Raw genomic sequence first — 18,810 nt, 5'->3', positions numbered from 1 at the left:
TGTCAAAATATGGTAATATCATCAGTACTTCCACAGCAGGTACACGCCGAAAATAGCAGCAAATGGACGGACGGACAGACAGACAGACAACAAAGTGATCCTATAAGCATTCCGTTTTTCCTTTTGAGGTCTGGAACCCTCAAATTCAGAATAGTGGTCAGTTACCACCTATAGCATTTTAAGGCTGGTGGTTAAAATATTTCAAGACATGGTGAGTTTATGTATTTTAAAACAGTGACTGTACTGTGTGTCTTCGGCTCTGGATATCAACGGTGCCCACTCAAAACGTTTGAAGTCCCGACATCCCATCTTAAATTATTCCTAAATAATGAGTACTCCTACTAAGCTATGCTTAACATGCTTAACGGAATAAATTAGTAAAAAGTACTTGAAATGATATCATAAACCTAAACATAAATATGTAGCTTTGTAGGTGGTGCCTGCCGCCTGGGATTTTTAAGGGGTTCTTTGTTTGGAGGAGTAGATTTATCTAGATGGTCTAGGGTGCAGTATAATAATGGTTTTAGGATGCTGTTGAGCTTGCCGCGGTTCTGTTCAGCTTCAAGTTGAGTTTGAGCCTCAATAGCTCAACCGGTAAAGGAGTGGACTGAAAACCGAAAGGTCGACGGTTCAAACCCCGCCCGTTGCACTATTTTCGTACCTACTCCTAGCACAAGCCTGACGCTTAGTTGGAGAGGAAAGGGGAATATTAGTCATTTAACATGGCTAATATTCTTTAAAAAAAAGAAAAAAAAAGTATGTTTGCATATGGGCGGACTGATGATGACTTCTTTGCAATAATGCGGAAGAAGTCATCATCACTGGTAACAAGATTGTGCTCAGGTTCCAACAGCATCCTGAACATGTTTGCGAGCAAGATGGACTCACCAATGCTTAAACACATTGTTAAAGTGTTGGTGAGGCCACCTTTGTAAATATTTCTCTTTTTGTCACAAATATAGTAATAGGTACTAACATTAGGTTTTAAGTGTGTCTATATACTAACAAATTGAGCCCTAGTTGCTTCAAATAAAAAGATTTATTATTATAATTTTTATCATTAGTATGTTTATCTATTCATTCGTAACTACCAGACTACTCATTTTTATGTTTTGAGTGAAATTTTAAGATAAGTTACCATGCGACGTTATGCTTTTAACAGATGCAACATTAGGTGACCAGACAAAAAATTAGGTACTTATTAATTAATTAATAATTATTATTAATAATTATTAATTAATTATTAATTAGGTATTAATTAGGTATTAAATTAGGTAAAATTAGGTAAATGCAATTGATTTTGATGGATTGCGTGATTTTTGCATGAATATTGTTAAAGGCCTGGAAAGCGACATAGACCATTAAATTATTATTCCGAGAAATGAAAGAATTCCCATGGTGTAAAAACCCAAATCTAGAAGTTGCCAGCATCACTTAGTTCTAGTTGATAAATAAATAAAAAAAGATTCCGACGAATTGAGAACCTTCTCCTTTTTTTGGAAGTCGGTTAAAAACATTTAATTTAATGGTCCTCATAATTTTTCACGGCAAAATATTCCGGCATGATTCAGACCTACCTCTTTGTATGTATTAAAACCTGCATTAAATAAGCAATAAACATAATTATTTAAAAAGCTTTTCCGTGTAATTTCACAGTTCTTTATATTTAAGAGCTTTGGAGAGCTAATTTAAAAAGGCCGGCACAAATATTGCTGGATAAGAGTTATTAATTAGCATCGATGGAACACAGCCAGCGAGCTTTCGATGCAGATATGCCACGATGAACTTTAAAAGGCCTCCTGGTACCTGCATGCATACGCTATGCTCGAAAGCTAAAAAATATTTTGTGGTTTGAGTGTTTTTCTATTAGACTTAAGACTCTGATCACGAAATAAAGTTAAACAGCACTAAAAGCCGAATATTGCCCGCGAACTGCCGATAGATAGCGATAGATATAGTACAAGTGTAAATTAAAAATTTATAACACCCCCGACAAGTGAAGGTTACAGTAACTAGAAAAGAGCTGATAACTTTCAAACGGCTGAACCGATTTTCTTGGATTATAGCTAAGAACACTCTCGATCAAGCCACCTTTCAAACAAAAAAAAACTAAATTAAAATCGGTTCATTAGTTTAGGAGCTACGATGCCACAGACAGATACACAGATACACAGACACACAGATACACACGTCAAACTTATAACACCCCTCTTTTTGGGTCGGGGGTTAAAAATAATATTATATCATCATCATGATCAACCCATCGCCGGCTCACTACACAGCACGAGTCTGCTCTCAAAATGAGAAGGGGTTTGGCCATAGTCTACCACGCTGGCAAGTGCAGGTTGGCAGATTTCACACCCTTTGAAACATTATGAAGAACTCTCAGGTATCCAGGTTTCCTCCTCATGTTTTCCTTCACCGTTAAGCGAGTAACATTTAATTAAGAACTTAATACGCACATAACTCCGAAAAGTTTGAGGTGCGGGGTCGAACCCCCGATCTCCGATTAGGAGGCGGATGACTAACCACTAGGCTATCACAGCATAATATTATATACGTGTAGAAAAGGGTCAAAGGCCTTGTCTTGTTAAGGAAGAGGCCTAAAGGCGCCGTGACATGTAAACAAATGACTGTTTAATGTCGCCGGCAGGTAAAGTTTTTAATAACGTTGTCATGGGCCCCGACAGGGTCGTAAAACTCGACAAAAAGGCGAACCTTGTAATGCGGGCACTCTTCAGATCCCTCGGCGCACTTGGAAAACTCATTATGAAAATTCGACAACCTACAGTTCGTGACAGGTTGACATAGCAATCGGGGTAGTTGTGGAGAGGGGGCGGGCGGCACACCCACACAGCGCCGCACCGTCCTAGTCTTATGCCCGTATTCATAATTATTACAATAAGATCTCACAATGCGCCAGAATGCACTGTGTTAGGTTCCACCAATCAGATAACTGTCACGTCAATTTACAATGATCTGATTGGTTGGACCTATACTATGCGTTCGAGAGCTCTATGAGACCTCATAGTAACGTTTGTGAATACGGGTGTTAGTGCTGCATGAGTCCGCATTGACCACGTTTATCGATTTCGTTGTTGCTTGTAGTTTTGTATCGATATCGATTACCCGGTATGTATAAAGTCACCTGACCAATTGTCAACCTGTCGCAACTGTACTTATATTTCACTACATAATATATAGGTCACTATAATATAAAAGCCGGTCCAGTGCGAGTTGGATTCGTACGCGAAGGGTTCCGTACCATCATATAAGATTATGTACTTTCTGATTTTTCAAGTTTACGTGGCGGCCACTTTGAAATTTTTATTAATTGTTGCTATAGCGGCATTTGAAATACACACTGAAAATTTCAACTCTCTACCTATTTCGATTTTAAAGATACATAGCCCCCTAATACACAGACGGACGGACGGATAGCAGAGGCTTAGTAGGGTCCTGTTGATACCCATCGGGTACAGTCCCTAAAAATGGTTAAGAACCAAGAAAGAAACCAAAATGTCCACCAAAACGCTTCTGGGTTCAAAGAATTTACGATAAGAATTTCAAGGAATTTAGACATTACGTAAATTTCCTTAGTTAAGGAGAAATTACCTTTTCAGTAAATAAGATTACAAGAAAATCTTATCACGCATTGAGACTCCGAAATGAACTCTTCGAACGTAATTGGTATTATTATGTAAATTACACGACAACTCTGCAGAGGAATTTTAAGTGCTTAAATTGTACCGAGTAATTTGAACGCGAAGCTAAGATTTTAATCCCGAGATTAAGAAAAAAATGTTTATATTAAAACTGAAATGGTCTTCACCATTTTTAACCGACTTCCAAAAAAGGAGGAGGTTCTCAATTCGTCGGAATCTTTTTTTTTATGTATGTTCCCCGATTATTCAAAGACCCCTGGACCAATTTGAAAGATTTTTTTTATTTGAAAGGGTATATTATGCAGTTGGTCCCATATAAATTTTGTGAAGATCTGATGAATATCTACGGAGATGGAGAACAGAACTCCTCAATGGATGGAGAACAGAATTCTCGCGATCAGTGTAATAGCTTAGTAAACAGTAGGGTTTTAACTGGGCATAGCATATTATAGTACACTGGGGCCACTAAAAATTGTGAAATAAAAACATTTCAAAAGAAAAATAAAACCGACTTCAAAAACCAGAAACACTAAAAAGTTAAAAATAATTTTTGTTTAGCTACACGTGCTTTTTAGTGTTTGTGGTTTTTGAAGTCGGTTTTATTTTTCTTTTGAATTTTTTTTATTAGGTTTCCGTTCCTTAAGGGTGCCAATGGGTCCCTATTGTACTAAGTCTCCGCTGTCGGTCTGTCCTTCCGTCCGTCCGTCTGTCAGCAGGCTGTATCTCGTGATCCTATTACGGATCACGAGATACAGCCTGCTGAATAGAGAATTGAAATTTTCACAGAGTGTGTATTTCTGCTATAACAACAAATAATAAAAAACCAAAAGAAGAATATCAAATTGGCCACCATGCAAAATTGAAAAAAAATAAAAAGTACATATTGTTCTATCTTGTAGGTATAGGTACGAACGGTACGGAACGCGCGGCGGTGTGCGTATCCTTGATCGGTTTTTCCAATATAACACTAGTGGTGATATATAATATTATACACTGCAATAAACTTCATTTATGTGAGAGAATGTGTGTATTTGTATTCAATAATAAATGAAAATCGGATCAAGCCCGCACGCCTGAATGTTTGCTCCCATCATCGAGTGTTCACTCAGCAAATTATGTCTGATTTAAATGTTTTATATTGACAGAACAATTTCGTTTATACGTATTTTATTTTGCTTTGTTTATTCGCAAAATCTCATCAATTTTATTAAAATCATTAGTGATATCCTAGAGAAGAAGAGAAACTGACTACGTAACTGATGTATCAACTTACTTAGTTGCTTACATACATATCTATGCTTAAGCTCATACTATTGGGTCTAGAAAATTGCGAGTTACAATATAGTGTATTTCTATAACATATACAACATACACATACAACATATAATATTATAACATGTACAATAGCATGTTGATGACGCGACCTTGAAGTTTTACTCATCTCAAAATCACCTAACGCGCCTTTTAAAGAAGTTTCACATCGACAATATTATTTGGTTTTATTCAGAATTAAAAAACTTCCACTTAGCTTCCATTAGGACTTACAGCCCACTGCCTTACTTTACCATTCGGGTCAAGAGAGGACTGATTAGCAGGCCATGAATGAGAAAAATATTTTTAATAACTTGTGTAGTTGATAAACTGCTTTTTGAAATTAGCAAAAGACTTTACTGGGTTATTTATCTAATTTTCTTAATTAGTTTGGTCCTATGATCGTAGTAAAATCATTTTAAAATACCAACTGCACCATTTTCGTGAAAGCGCGCACTGCTTCAAAAAAGAAAAAATTATAAAAACGTTTTCTTTTCATAAAACATAATATATTTTTTTATTATTTATTCTAAGTAGGAGTTTAATATTAACTATTACTATAGTTACCTACCTACCCGTCCCCGTTTTCCTAATTTTATTATCAGAATAAACGCCTGCAAAAGCAATCTGCGATTTGCGGTCACCCACGATCACAACCAAAGCGAAGCGAAAATTGTATGTCTATGATCACAACCATAACTAAACAGATTTTTTAATCGTTAGATAACCTAACTCAGGAATATTTTTGACAATTTCTTACAGAAAAACTTATTCCTTAGTTAAAGTTTTATTTAAATAGCTGATTTCAAACATATGACTTACTAGCTGATGCTCGCGACTTCGTTTGCGTGGACGTAGGTTTCTTAAAATCCCGTGGGAACTCATGGATTTCCCGGGATAAAAAGTAGCTTATGTGTATAATGTTTTCAGCCAAAGATTCAGTAGATTTTGCGTGAAAGAGTAACAAACATACATACACACAAACTTTCACCTTATAATATTAGTGTGATAGACAATATAAAAAAGTTTCAGGATCTTCCGGTCACGCGCCCTGCGCCATCCTACAAAGTGCGTCACTGACACCTTAAAAGCCTTTTCATGTAGAAGAGTTGTTCTCGCGTGTCCCCGTTGCTACTACAGTGTCTGTATTTAGGGCGTGTGACACGATTAACTTTATACTGTAAACTCGTAATGTACGAGTCAAGCCACGTTTCTTCGTTCTTTTTACTTGACGTCAATTTACAGTTAACAACACAAGTGTTAATTAAAAATTTATAATACCTCCGACAAGTGAAGGTTACAGTAACTAGAAAACAGCTGATAACTTTCAAACGGCTGAACCTATTTTCTTGGATTATAGCTAAGAACACTTTCGATCAAGCCACCTTTCAAACAAAAAAACTAAATTAAAATCGATTCATTAGTTTAGGAGCTACGATGCCACAGACAGATACACAGATACACACGTCAAACTTATAACACCCCTCTTTTTGGGTCGGGGGTTAAAAACATAGAAGGCGCGTTTCTAACATTGTCACTGTATGTTACTGTGCCAGTAGGGTGTCATAGGAATAAGCAAAGCAACTATGACTGCGAAGTATTTCAACAGGTAAGTAGGTAAACTGCGGAAGGGTCTAGGATCCAACTAGTGAAATCCTACGTTAAAAAAATTATGGTCGGTGGTGGTATCGTTACCTAAAAATATGTAATTATTATAAACGGCACCCCACTGGTGTTGAACTACCTCTCTCTGTGGCATATCCCTCATTGCTGAGGATTGTGATCCCTTTCCAGGAACCATAAATCATAATGGTAGGGATACACTTGGGTGAACGCGGAGGGCTCCTAGGTCCTTCCGCATTTAAAACCTACTTATTGTTGAAATATTTCACAATCAAACGCTTTCCTTAGGATTTATCAAAAATTGGCCACTTTATAGCTAATATATTATTATCTATAAGTAAATACAGTATAGCACAGTAAGTAAAATCAGTAAGTAATAAAAATGCTAGTAAATGATAAGCCGCCGGATGCATGCGCATAACGCTCCGGCACGGATCCGATCCGACCGTCGCATTTCCGCATCCGACCTAGATATTCGTGTTTCGACCATGAAATCCGTTCCGATTAATATTTCGGAATATGATGTAAGCGAATACTGTTTATATTGAACACAACTTAGCCTTAGACTTGGTATCCACCTAAGCGGAGATGAGAAGAGATGTGTCAACCAATTACATTTTTAAACGATGACATGATAATTTTTTCGCGTCATCTATTATCCATTTAATTGGTCGAATGAACACATCTCTTCTCTTCCTCACTTAGGTGATACCGGGCCTTAGAGTATTAGTTAAGGATATATCAGAAACAGGCTAGGAGGAACTCTGGCACAATGGCAAATATAGATAGATATCTATAGGGAAAATTGGAATGGACAGACAGACATGGCAGACCACTATAATAATGGGATGATGACATTGCAGGTAAAACTGGAGTAAGTACACTAACTAGAGATAGATGTTAATGAATACTGGAGGAGACTTTCACCAACACAGCCAATCTCAGGAGACTATTTTTTTACAAAAATGTTCATGTTTTTAAAAAAAACCATGCTAAAGAATCAAGGTAAAGCTTTTCTTCACACTACTACGTGCTTCTACGTAGGGACTACACTGTAGACCCTCTACACCCTACGTAGTCGATATTCCGACAGTACCCTCAGTACGAGATTTCACCTCTCCCCAGTTCTCATAGTATTCGAAACTCGAAACAAAATAACGTCAAAGTAAAGTTGACCTAAAGTATCTTGGTTTAAAGTCAAAAATTGAGTACCTACCATTGATTTAAATTTCATAACGTTTCCGCTTGGAGCGCTGACCGTAAATATATGTACAAACTTGAGCATTAAAACAAGGAACTTAAGGGCCTTTTTACTTTAACGCTAAAGGATTTCGATTCTCAAATACTATCAACGTTGGTGACAAGTAAAATCTTATACTAATACTGATTCTACACCTTTTATTTACAACTAGCTGACGCCCGCGACTTCGTCCGCGTGGATTTAGGTTTTTCGAAATCCCGTGGGAACTCTTTGGTTTTTCGGGATAAAAAGTAGCCTATGTGCTAATCCAGGATATTATCTATCTCCATTCTAAATTTCAGCCAAATCTGTCTAGTAGTTTTTGCGTGAAAGAGTAACAAACATTGCAGTCGGATGTTACAAAGTTGAAGAACGATCATTGCTATATCTAATACTGACTTACTATATTAGCCATATATGGAAGCACATGCAAGTCTTTAAGCATGTTCAACATGGACATTCTGAAACACATGAATAAGTTTATAGCGCACCTTGGGACCGACCACTGCAGCTTGGACGTGAGCCAATACCCCAACTGCTGTAATAACGTTTATGTTTAAGTTATTGTACCATAAATTGCGTTTCTGCGTGTTTAAACTCGCCTTTGTTAACTTACGATTGCATATAAAGTTTATCAAGTCATTTATCTTGTATGCCTGACCTACATTTTAGAAATATCTCGCATTTTATTTCAGATTTATTAAAGATTAATATTGTTTAAATTTTTTTTATTGGGAATCTTTATTTCATTGAACCTGTATTTACCATATAGCGGCATATTATATCTCTACCTAGTTAAGAGTTATAGGTTCTATATGCCATACCCATATTAAATACCACGCCAATGGTAGACATTAGCTGGGCATTTAATAAAATACTTAGGTATAACATATATAAAGGCGAAAGTTTGTATGTGTGTGTGTGTGTATGTTTGTTACTCCTTCACGCAAAAACTACTGGTCGGATTTGGCTGAAATTTGTAATGGAGATAGATAATATCCTGGATTAGCACATAGGCTACTTTTTATCCCGGAAAATCAAAGAGTTCCCACGGGATTTCAAAAAACCTAAATCCACGCGGGCGAAGTCGCGGGCATCGGCTAGTTTAATATAATACTTATACTCACTTATGATCTCTACTTACCAAGTGAGCATATCTAATAAAAATCGGACGCCATACCTTTCATTTTGGTGCAAGTATACCTGTAATGGCTTACTCCCTAACCAACACGTAGATATATTACACTAGCATTAGAAGTGTAACTTGTCAAATTAAATACATCGAAAGAAACCAGCGTTATGTAACGCCCTGTATTCATTATGATGCGCCAATTCCCACAGTCAAAGTAGTCAAAACAAGGATTTCAACCCATAAAATCAAAATCAATTTCTATTTTGGTGTGCCACGGTTTCGACTGCAGGTGGTTAAAACCCGCCTATGTGCATGTATGCTGCACTTTTCCCATTTGTCACAATGTAAAATTCAACTCGCGATATTGCGTTTCGATGTTTCAGAGATGCTCTGTGAAACACTTTTTCATTTCATTGTAGTGATTGTAGTCAGGATTTTTTGCGATTCTATATAAAACCACTATTTTGCTTGATAAAAAGTGATGATGATTTTAAATATACCTACTGTGCAACATAAGTAGGTACCTAATGAATTTTCTCCTCAAAATTGGGTACCTATCCTACTTACTATTTTTTTTTAATGAAATGAGCTTCACGGCTCTGAAGTTTGTAAGTCTTATTTTGTTTTGTAGACGGAGGGAAAGACAATTTCTTGGAGAAGATAATATTGTGTTATATGGGATTCCTATCAGTTAAAGCCTCAGCACATATTACAATGAAGGACTCCAGAAGATGCGCCGGTGCGCCCTTTGCGCTATTGGGCTCGCCCTAGAGATAAATAATCCCCTAACCTCATATTAGGCTCGGCAGTTTGTGCCATGGCAAGTTGCCGTGTTACCACGGAGTCACGTAGGTACTTATAGGTGGAGTGGTCAGAGCTCCCAGCCGACACAACCTCGGAGTACACACATCCCCTTTAGACTAGGACGTACATGGAAAGCTAATTTAAAAAAGGCTTACATAAAAATGTTGGAGGATTAATTAGTATTGATGTAACGCGGGCAGGGCGAGAGCTTTTGATGTAGATACGGCACGGTGAACTTTAAAAGGTCTAGTGTGTACTCTAAATTGCAAAAAATAATCAACGCAAAATTTTATAAAATACCGTGTTTAGTACGTGTGCATTTTGTGGGAAAATACCTACGTGAGACATAAAAACAGGCTCTTTTTACGTAACATTAAAAAAATATAATCTAAACCAAACAGTATATGATATTTTAATTTTGTTTTGTTGATTATTTGATTTCAGATATATTTGATTTTAGCTAGATATGACAAGCGATTTCATCTTCGGAATCCATATTGCTACGGACGGGGTCAACCTGGTTCAAGCGAATATGCCGGAATTCGCGCATGCACATAGCACGCAGAACCACGAAACGTAGCACGTGTATAATGTGTAATCATGTAATCTGTTAATGAAAGAAGTCACAAACCTTTGCAATAAGGAATATAACGCGAAAAAAGGGTTGCAAGTTACAAAAAAATTAAAATGACGCAGATTGTATTGTCTTTTCCAGCGCGGGCTTGTAAAACGCCTACAGTCCGAGCCTCGTAGGATATTACAGACTGTACGTGTCTTATGGCGTCACCGAAATCTCACACATTCTTCAAACACCGCCTATACTGGAATGCAGGAAAATGACCTAAGGATTAGTACGGACAAGCCTCCTGGTCTAATATTTTTCATGCTTTCAACTCCAACTTGGACATCTGAAGGATACTTTTAAGTTTTTCTAGAAGCCCAGATGGAGCTGAATTAAATTTCATTAAATACAGAAGTATGAGTATCTAAGTGACAAAAATGTCACTAAAATGATGGCGATTGTACCTACTCCGTCTTTCAGAGCTAAAACGCTCATCGCCCGAGGTGCCTAGGACGTAGTAAGGGCTTTCCTGAATACTGGCTTTGTTGTTCCCTGTGACGTCACTACCGCAATCTCGCACACACTTCACCATTGTGAGCGGAATGGAACATTTCTCAATGGGCTAATTTTACACTTCATCGCCTCTACGTGGATGAGGGAAAATTGCCTGAGGATTTTCCTTTTAATATAATAGGCGTTTTGTCCTTTGTGCTTTGGCTCAGCTCAACGTATATTGTACGTAATAAATAAATCCATAGGATATATTATATCATCATCATCATCATCAGCCTGTGGACGTCCACTGCTGGACATAGGCATTCCCTAAAAAGCGCCACCACACGTCGTGTTATGGCGCTCTTTAGGGAACATCCAACATAATAGTATCCTATAGCATGGTGATAGCATGAGCTTTTTACCAAAATATCATATCTTACGATACGTCGATGATCTTAATAATAATTAAAACAAATTTTGATTTAGAAATCGTTAATTTGAGAAATGGCAGATTTTTCCAGAACAAGTATAAAGTTGGTACATACCAACTTTACATTTTTAACTTTATATTGTGTAATTAACAATAAAAAAATCGACTCACAAACTAATTAACAAATTTTTGTAGCCCAAGCAAAGTTGCGTCCGACAACGCTTTCACGCTTATATTTGACTAGCTTATGCCCACGACTTCGTCCACGTGGACCACACTTTCAAACCCCTTTTTGGTTTGAATTTCCAAAAATTGTCTACGTCATCATAGCAACCCGATCAGTCGAGTAGTTTAAGCTGTGTGTTGATTGATCAGTCAGTCAGTTATCTTTTCTTTTTAACCCCCGACCCAAAAAGAGGGGTGTTATAAGTTTGACGTGTGTATCTGTGTATCTGTGTGTCTGTGTGTCTGTGTATCTGTGTATCTGTGTATCTGTCTGTGGCATCGTAGCGCCTAAACGACTGAACCGATTTTAATTTACTTTTTTTTGTTTGAAAGGTGGCTTGATCGAGAGTGTTCTTAGCTATAATCCAAAAAAATTGGTTCAGCCGTTTAAAAGTTATCAGCTATTTTCTAGTTTTCTTGTAGAAAAGAAGGTTAGATAACCCTTAGGTTCATAATATTCAAGTGTCAATTGACAAATGTCAAGCTGTCAAGATGGACGTTGCCTAGATATACATAATTATTTATTTGAAAATGATTTGTCGGGGGTGTTGAAAATTTTTAATTTACACTTGTTATATATTTAGATATGCTTACAGCTTTTTCATCGACAAAGCGTCGCAAAAGCTACAAGGTAGATTCGTCATATTGATTGTACTTGCAAGATGCACTGATAAAAGCATGGTGCGTTTTAAGTGGGGAAATTTGTAGTCTTTAGTGTAATCTATTTCACACTACAAGTTCCCTCAGTAATTTAATCACATACAAGTTCAAGGGAATTAATCCGTGGGCGTGTTAGCGACGCCGTACGCTCCAGCACTTCCACTGAGGCTTTGCTCTCTTATTTACTATGCCTGCAGTTCGCTGCACTGTTAGCTGGTATTTGCTTGATTCCACTACTTATGTGTAGGTATATGGATCTAGGTATATTTACATACCTACATACAATGTCCATGTGTACATGCCTTTTTGTACCTGCATTTTAAGTTTTCTTTTTTATAACCTGTCATTTGTGTTTTGTGGTACAATAAAGATACATACATACATACATACATACGTGCTTAAAATGTAAAAAAACCGACCAAATGCGAGTCAGACTCGCGCACCTAATGTTCCCACTACAAAAGAAGTAAAACGACCATAATTATTTCAGATTTTCCGATTGGTAAACTTCTAAAAGGGGAAGATGTTTTTTGCGATATATGAAAAAATTAATATGACGGCTGTATGGCGGCATTTTCAAATGTAAAAATTTTTTAGTTCGTTTTTTGTCAAGGCAGTCATGTTTTTTTTTATCGCGATTTGTTTGTTCTATTGAGTTAATCAGTGAAAAAGCTGACTTTGTACAGTTATTGTTTGAACTTGCAGGAAGGTTTCTAACATAGTAGGTACCAACAAAGTACAATAAAATTGGTGGCGCGTGAGTCGCATTACAACGCATGCCGAGTGCCTTAACAACTAATTTTCAATTAAAACTATTTCAAAGTCGCAACTCGCAAATTTCGCGGATTACAGTTTACACAATAATACAGAACAATTCACGAGGAAAGTTTAGACTTGGAACTAACAGTACGTCTGAAACTAGGTATCAGGCCTTAGATATAAGTAGGTATGTACCCATCACATTTAGATAATGCTGCTAGAAATATCATTTTACGAACATGATTTTATAGTGGTGTAGAAGCGAATACTGATATAATGTGATAATTAAATTGCTAATTTGTAGAAAATCGCGGATTGTAGAGGAATTCAGCGGATTTGCCGTAATGTTGTTGTCAGGAATGCAAAGCCGGCTCAAGGCAAGATTTATGTGTTCCATCAGGATGCCACGATCAAAACACCCAAATACCTGCGTGGTTTTTGTGAATACGACTATTTTATGTTAATAAGCTTTCAGTAAAACTGGTGATGACTGATGTATACTGACACCTATACAAAGAAAAGGATTTTCGTTACGACTAACGGATGCTAATGAAACTAGGAAATTCGAGAACCCGGAAATTTAAACAGCAATGGAGTTTGTATAGAGAAAAAACCGGTCAAGTCCGAGTCGGAATCACGCACCGAGGGTTCCGTACTCGGGTATTTTTTTCGACATAAAAATAAATAAAAATCTGTTTTAGAAGGTAAATGTAAGACCCTTTTATATGATACCCCACTTGGTATAGTTATCTTACTTTGAAAATTTAAACATATTTTAATATTTTTTTTTAATGTTGTTACCACAAATTCACGGTTTTCGGATTTATTCCTTTACTTGTGCTATAAGACCTACCTGTCCATGATTCTAGATAAACGGGAAGTACCCTATAGTAAGTACCCTATATAATATACGACGGACAGACGGACGGACAGACAGACAGACAGACAGACAACAAAGTGATCCTATACGGGTTCGGTTTATCCTTTCGAGGTACGGAATTCTAAAAACCGGTCAAGTGCGCGTTTCATTTTTGCGTTGCGTTAACGCATCGCATTACGATGCGGAATCGTTTTTGCGATGTGATGCCGGACCGCAGTGTTGTGGCCTCGCCCTCACATACGTACAAAAATTTCTTTTAGGCATTCAAACTGATTAAAAAACAGTATTTACCGTACCGTTTCGAGAGAAAGCGCTGCCGAAAATAATAATTTACGTTGAACTGAAAAATACAATTTTGAAGATTTTAAAATAAAGTGAATGCGACAGAATATTTTAAAAAACACAACAAAATCTATGGTGAACCAGCGTTCAGCGGAAGTTGCATTTAGATAATTGTAGGACAGGAACTTACAGAGCCGTGATAGTCTAGTAGTTAAGACGTCCGCCTCCTATTCGAGAGGTTGGGGATTCGATCCCGTTTTAAGCAATTAAATACCACTTGCTTTAACGATGAAGGAAAAAATCGCACGAAAACCTGCACACATATACGATTTGGCCATAGTCCACCATAGTGGCCAAGTATAGGTTGGCAGACTTCACACATCTTTAAGAAAATTATGGACAACTCTTATACTAAACTTGCATAAGTTTCCTTACGATATATAATATTAATAAATATACCAAATAGTGGTAATTAGAGCTATAACAATTAGTAAAAATTAGAGTGTATGTATATATTATATATCTATGTATAATGTAGATATAGTTGCATTGCGATTCCCCGTATTGCAGTTCTACATTATCCTGAAAGAGGTCACCAAAGTGATAAAATCGCCCTTAGTTCTTGAGTGCGTCCTGTAGTTTTATTATTTGTAATAAAATAATAGGAATAAAAAATGAACACATAAATAGATCGAAAATAATATATTATTAAAATTCCATGGCATGCCAAGAGTCCTTTAAAAATAAAGTGACACAGAATATTTCATAAAATAAAATCTATGGGGAACCATCGGCTAGACTTTCATTTAGATAATTGCAGGATAGTGCTGGAACTTTGTCGGAACAAAGGCGGCTTTGTCCTGCTTCCGTGCAGTTCGCACTTCGGAGCGCGTAATGACGATTTGCCTCACAACACATTGTTTGATGACGCGTGCCAGGGAGTTTTACTTACTAGAGCGGAATATATGACGATTTATTATGACGAGGGCAAAAGAAACTACGCCAATAAATTAAAACTTTAGCCTTTTAATGAATATATCAAAACCTTTAATCACCTCTCATTTCTGCCTACCTAATGTTAACGCTAAGAACGTTCGGATTACCGAACGTGAATATATTAGGTTGCTTTATTCGAATGTCAAAAAAGATCCAATACGACATTACGACAAGTGTAAATTAAAAATTTATAACACCCCCGACAAGTAAAGGTTACAGTAACTAGAAAAAAGCTGATAACTTTCAAACGGCTGAACCGATTTTTTTGAATTATAGCTAAGAACACTCTCGATTAAGCCACCTTTCAAACAAAAAAAAAACTAAATTAAAATCGGTTCATTAGTTTAGGAGCTACGATGCCACAGACAGATACACAGATACACACGTCAAACTTATAACATCCCTCTTTTTGGTTCGGGGTTAAAAACCAGCAGTCAGTTGTTCTCATATCGTACAAAATGAACTCATATGGACCGGTTTACAAGTTCACCAAGCCAAGCTATGTCCTTTCCTTTGCACCACTTTGGTTGCCTGGAAGAGATCGCCAGGCCACCAAATTGTACCTGCCTACATTTTTGTTTTGCTTTGTATGTATTTTTTGTACTAATTTTGTGTACAATAATATCATATTCATTCATTCGTTCATTCATTCGCCAGTTATACTTTTTCTCGTTCAGTAAACTGGCGCTGACCCTGTTTTTTGGATCTTTCAATAATATTGCTACTGCTACCATTTCTAAGCTTATTTCCTTGTTATTAATTAGTGAGTGTTTTATTTCGTACCTTAGCCGTATCAGCTCAGCTGTATTAGATTTGCTGCTTCATGGTCCAACTCAATGCTGCGTGTTGTGTCCCCTGTAGTCTCTACTCTATGTATGATTTTATCCCGACATCATTTTAATAATGGAGTGGTACGTACCTTGCCTGTTGCATTTGTAACCTCGTAAATAATACCAGCGGGTTTTTGAAAAATATAATGACAATGAGGTGAAAAATTTAAATGTATGTAAAAGTGAACAGCTCCTTTGAAAGCTGTGCACAAAAAGATACGCTTTCATAAGAACAAGCTGACCCACCCCGGCTTCACTTGGATGTTTCGTAAAATCTTTTCTTATAGTATGGAAGTCCAAAGTATAGTGCCAACCACTCAGGTCTAGCTCGTTTTGTGTCAATCAAACAGTATACCAATAATAATGCATTCCATTCTAACTTCCAATTCAGTATATAACTTTACCTTCAAGGCAAGAGTGAATATATAGGCATCTTCTATGCAAACGCACTCCAAGCGCAAGCCTATCTCGCAATAAAAAATGTACATTATACATAAGCCCTAATTCGCACGAGCGTTAAAAAAGCGTTGCGTTAAACCCCGGCGTTGCGCTGACAGTACAAATTGCGCGTTAAAAAAGCGTTGACGTGTGAACAGGTACTTGGGAATGCATTCGTTCTATTTGAACGCTTTTTTAACGGACGTTAAAAAGCTCTCGTGCGAATGGGGCCTAAATCTTCCTGGTGTACCTAGGTACCGCGTATTCTAAATTATATAAAACCCATGTTTTAAATCCACTTGAATTTTAGACAAAAGAATATACTTTGAGGCATATTTGCCAAGCGAAGAATCTCTAAAAATAAAGATGAAAAAAATATACCAACTTTGTCTAGTGTTATTTAGAGAAACGATAAAAAACGGTCGTTTTTTTTTTTAATTTATGGACTAGCGCTTGGCTGCTGTCAGACCTGCTAGCAAGTGATGATGCAGCCTAAGATTTGCCTAAGATGGAGTGCGCTTGCCTAGAATTTGCCTATTCACCCTTCTCTTTTACTGTTCGTATTTTTGAAGCGCAATAGATTGTCCGATTAAATTCTTTTACAACAGAATAAAGCAAAAGCAATGGCCGCCAATAAAATGGCGATGTTACATCAGATCATGCATGGCTTGAATCTAGATTGGTATGTGTGAATGCAACAATACGTATCGTGTTCCGACCCATTGGCTGCGAGCATCAATCGATGTGAATGCTGAAGCGATTTCTGTTCCACTGATCACTCCATCCATAAAATGCTGTTATAAATAACATACATTTTTTAAAAGGTCTCTGTAAATTTTATTTTATCGCTACAAGCTACGTAAATGTCTGTATACTTGAAGGAAATTTATTAGAACAGCGCCAGTTTTTCAAATCGTCATTTATGAATTCAGTGTCATAAAAATAATGTATTCTTTTTTGAAATAGGTAGATATGGTTAATAAGTTATTTCGCATCGTCAAAGGGACTAACTGATAATGGTAAATTTTAAAAATTTACTGATACTGGCTTAAAAGTGTTCATTCATTACTTTTTAGGGTTCATAACCCGTATAGGATCACTTGGTTTTCTGTCTGTCTATAGTCTGCTATATAACTAGCAGTATTTAAAATATTTAAACAGCAAATTGTTTGTGGAGAACTTCAATCAAATTACTGCCTATTTTGAAGAGATCGATAAGTTGATTGCATTTGGATTTCGATTAAGGCTGGGTCAACTCACGTTGAAGCTTAATTTTACCACAATTGAAGCAGTGAATTAAATTCATAGACGATCAAAATGATACGACACTTCATAACGAACATAGTTTGGATCATCTTTAACTAATGTCAACTAATCGAACTCAACGCGAATTTTGTAAGCATGCTCTAGAAATCATATATTCTGTGTATATGCTTTTCCAGATTTTAGTAAAATATTATCAAAAGAGCAAAAATAATAATATCATAATGTTGGTACAACTCATTCATTAGGAACGTTGTTTATTTCATTTATTTTTGATCTCGCTTAAGCACTTCACTTGAAAAGACTTTTTAAATATTTTTATTAGGTACTTTTCGCTTTAATGTTTCCGAGAAATTTTATTGCAAACACTGCAAGTAGAAATATACGTTTACTTTTAATTACTCTGGGTACATAAATGGCAATAATGGAATATTAATCGATGGCGTTGAATTTGTAATTTTTTTCTGGCCACCATTTTGTTCTGATTATGATCTGAACGTGTTAATGGCCTCAATGAGTAATTAAGTTCTCTGGTTATGATCAGTTTTCGATTCCTGTGTATAAAAGCCTTAAAGCTCCAGAGTAAATGGTTAGTTCCACATCTTTATTACGCGCACGTTACCAGCGTACAAAGCATATCCACGCTAAAAGCGTATTCGTGTCTGTGTAAAGAAAGTTGTTTACGACTCTTGCACTTTGTGACTTGGGTACACTCCTGTACCAAGACACCAGGCCTTAGTACAATAGCTAATGCGCTCTTACGAAAAACTTCACTAATATCCAATACTAACCGAACCTGTCACAAAATACATCTAGAACTGGGAAGCAGGATATTTTTTTTTTCGTTATAGCCACACGCTTGACCAGTCACACTCTGATAGAAAGTGATAGTGTGGCTTAAGATGGGATGGGACAGCTTTAAATATAAGATGCTAATTCACTCTTGTTTTAAAGATACCCAGATTTACGCCAACTACAATTGGGAGGAAATCACGGAAGAGTATTCCAAACCTTACCCATTCGCTGGGGAATGATAACGCAAAAGATTGGTGTATGTAGATTGAATGTTGACGACTATGGAAAGAAATACGGTGTTAAAATGGTGAAGGGGGGGATAAGATCAAAAAGTTCCTTAGCCAATATAAATCCTTGATGTTTTAATATGACCAGAATTTGTGGATGTTCTGACCATTGAGAGAGCCCTGAAGCTCCAGA

General features: G+C 36.8%; 1 long non-coding RNA gene across 1 annotated transcript; it reads right to left on the bottom strand.

Annotated features, from left to right (window-relative positions):
• Nucleotides 1-864: 864 nt before the first annotated feature.
• LOC123871791 lies at nucleotides 865-15,096 on the bottom strand. Its single transcript, XR_006797349.1, has 3 exons — nucleotides 15,086-15,096; nucleotides 14,191-14,198; nucleotides 865-941 (listed from the first exon to the last, which is right to left on the bottom strand). It is a non-coding gene; the product is annotated as an uncharacterized LOC123871791 (long non-coding RNA).
• Nucleotides 15,097-18,810: the final 3,714 nt, after the last annotated feature.

This window comes from Maniola jurtina, chromosome 14 (genome assembly GCF_905333055.1).
Source record: "Maniola jurtina chromosome 14, ilManJurt1.1, whole genome shotgun sequence".
Taxonomy (NCBI): Eukaryota; Metazoa; Arthropoda; class Insecta; order Lepidoptera; family Nymphalidae; genus Maniola; species Maniola jurtina.
The sequence above is the reverse complement of the archived record's forward strand: the minus strand, read 5'-3'. Positions and strand labels throughout refer to the sequence as shown.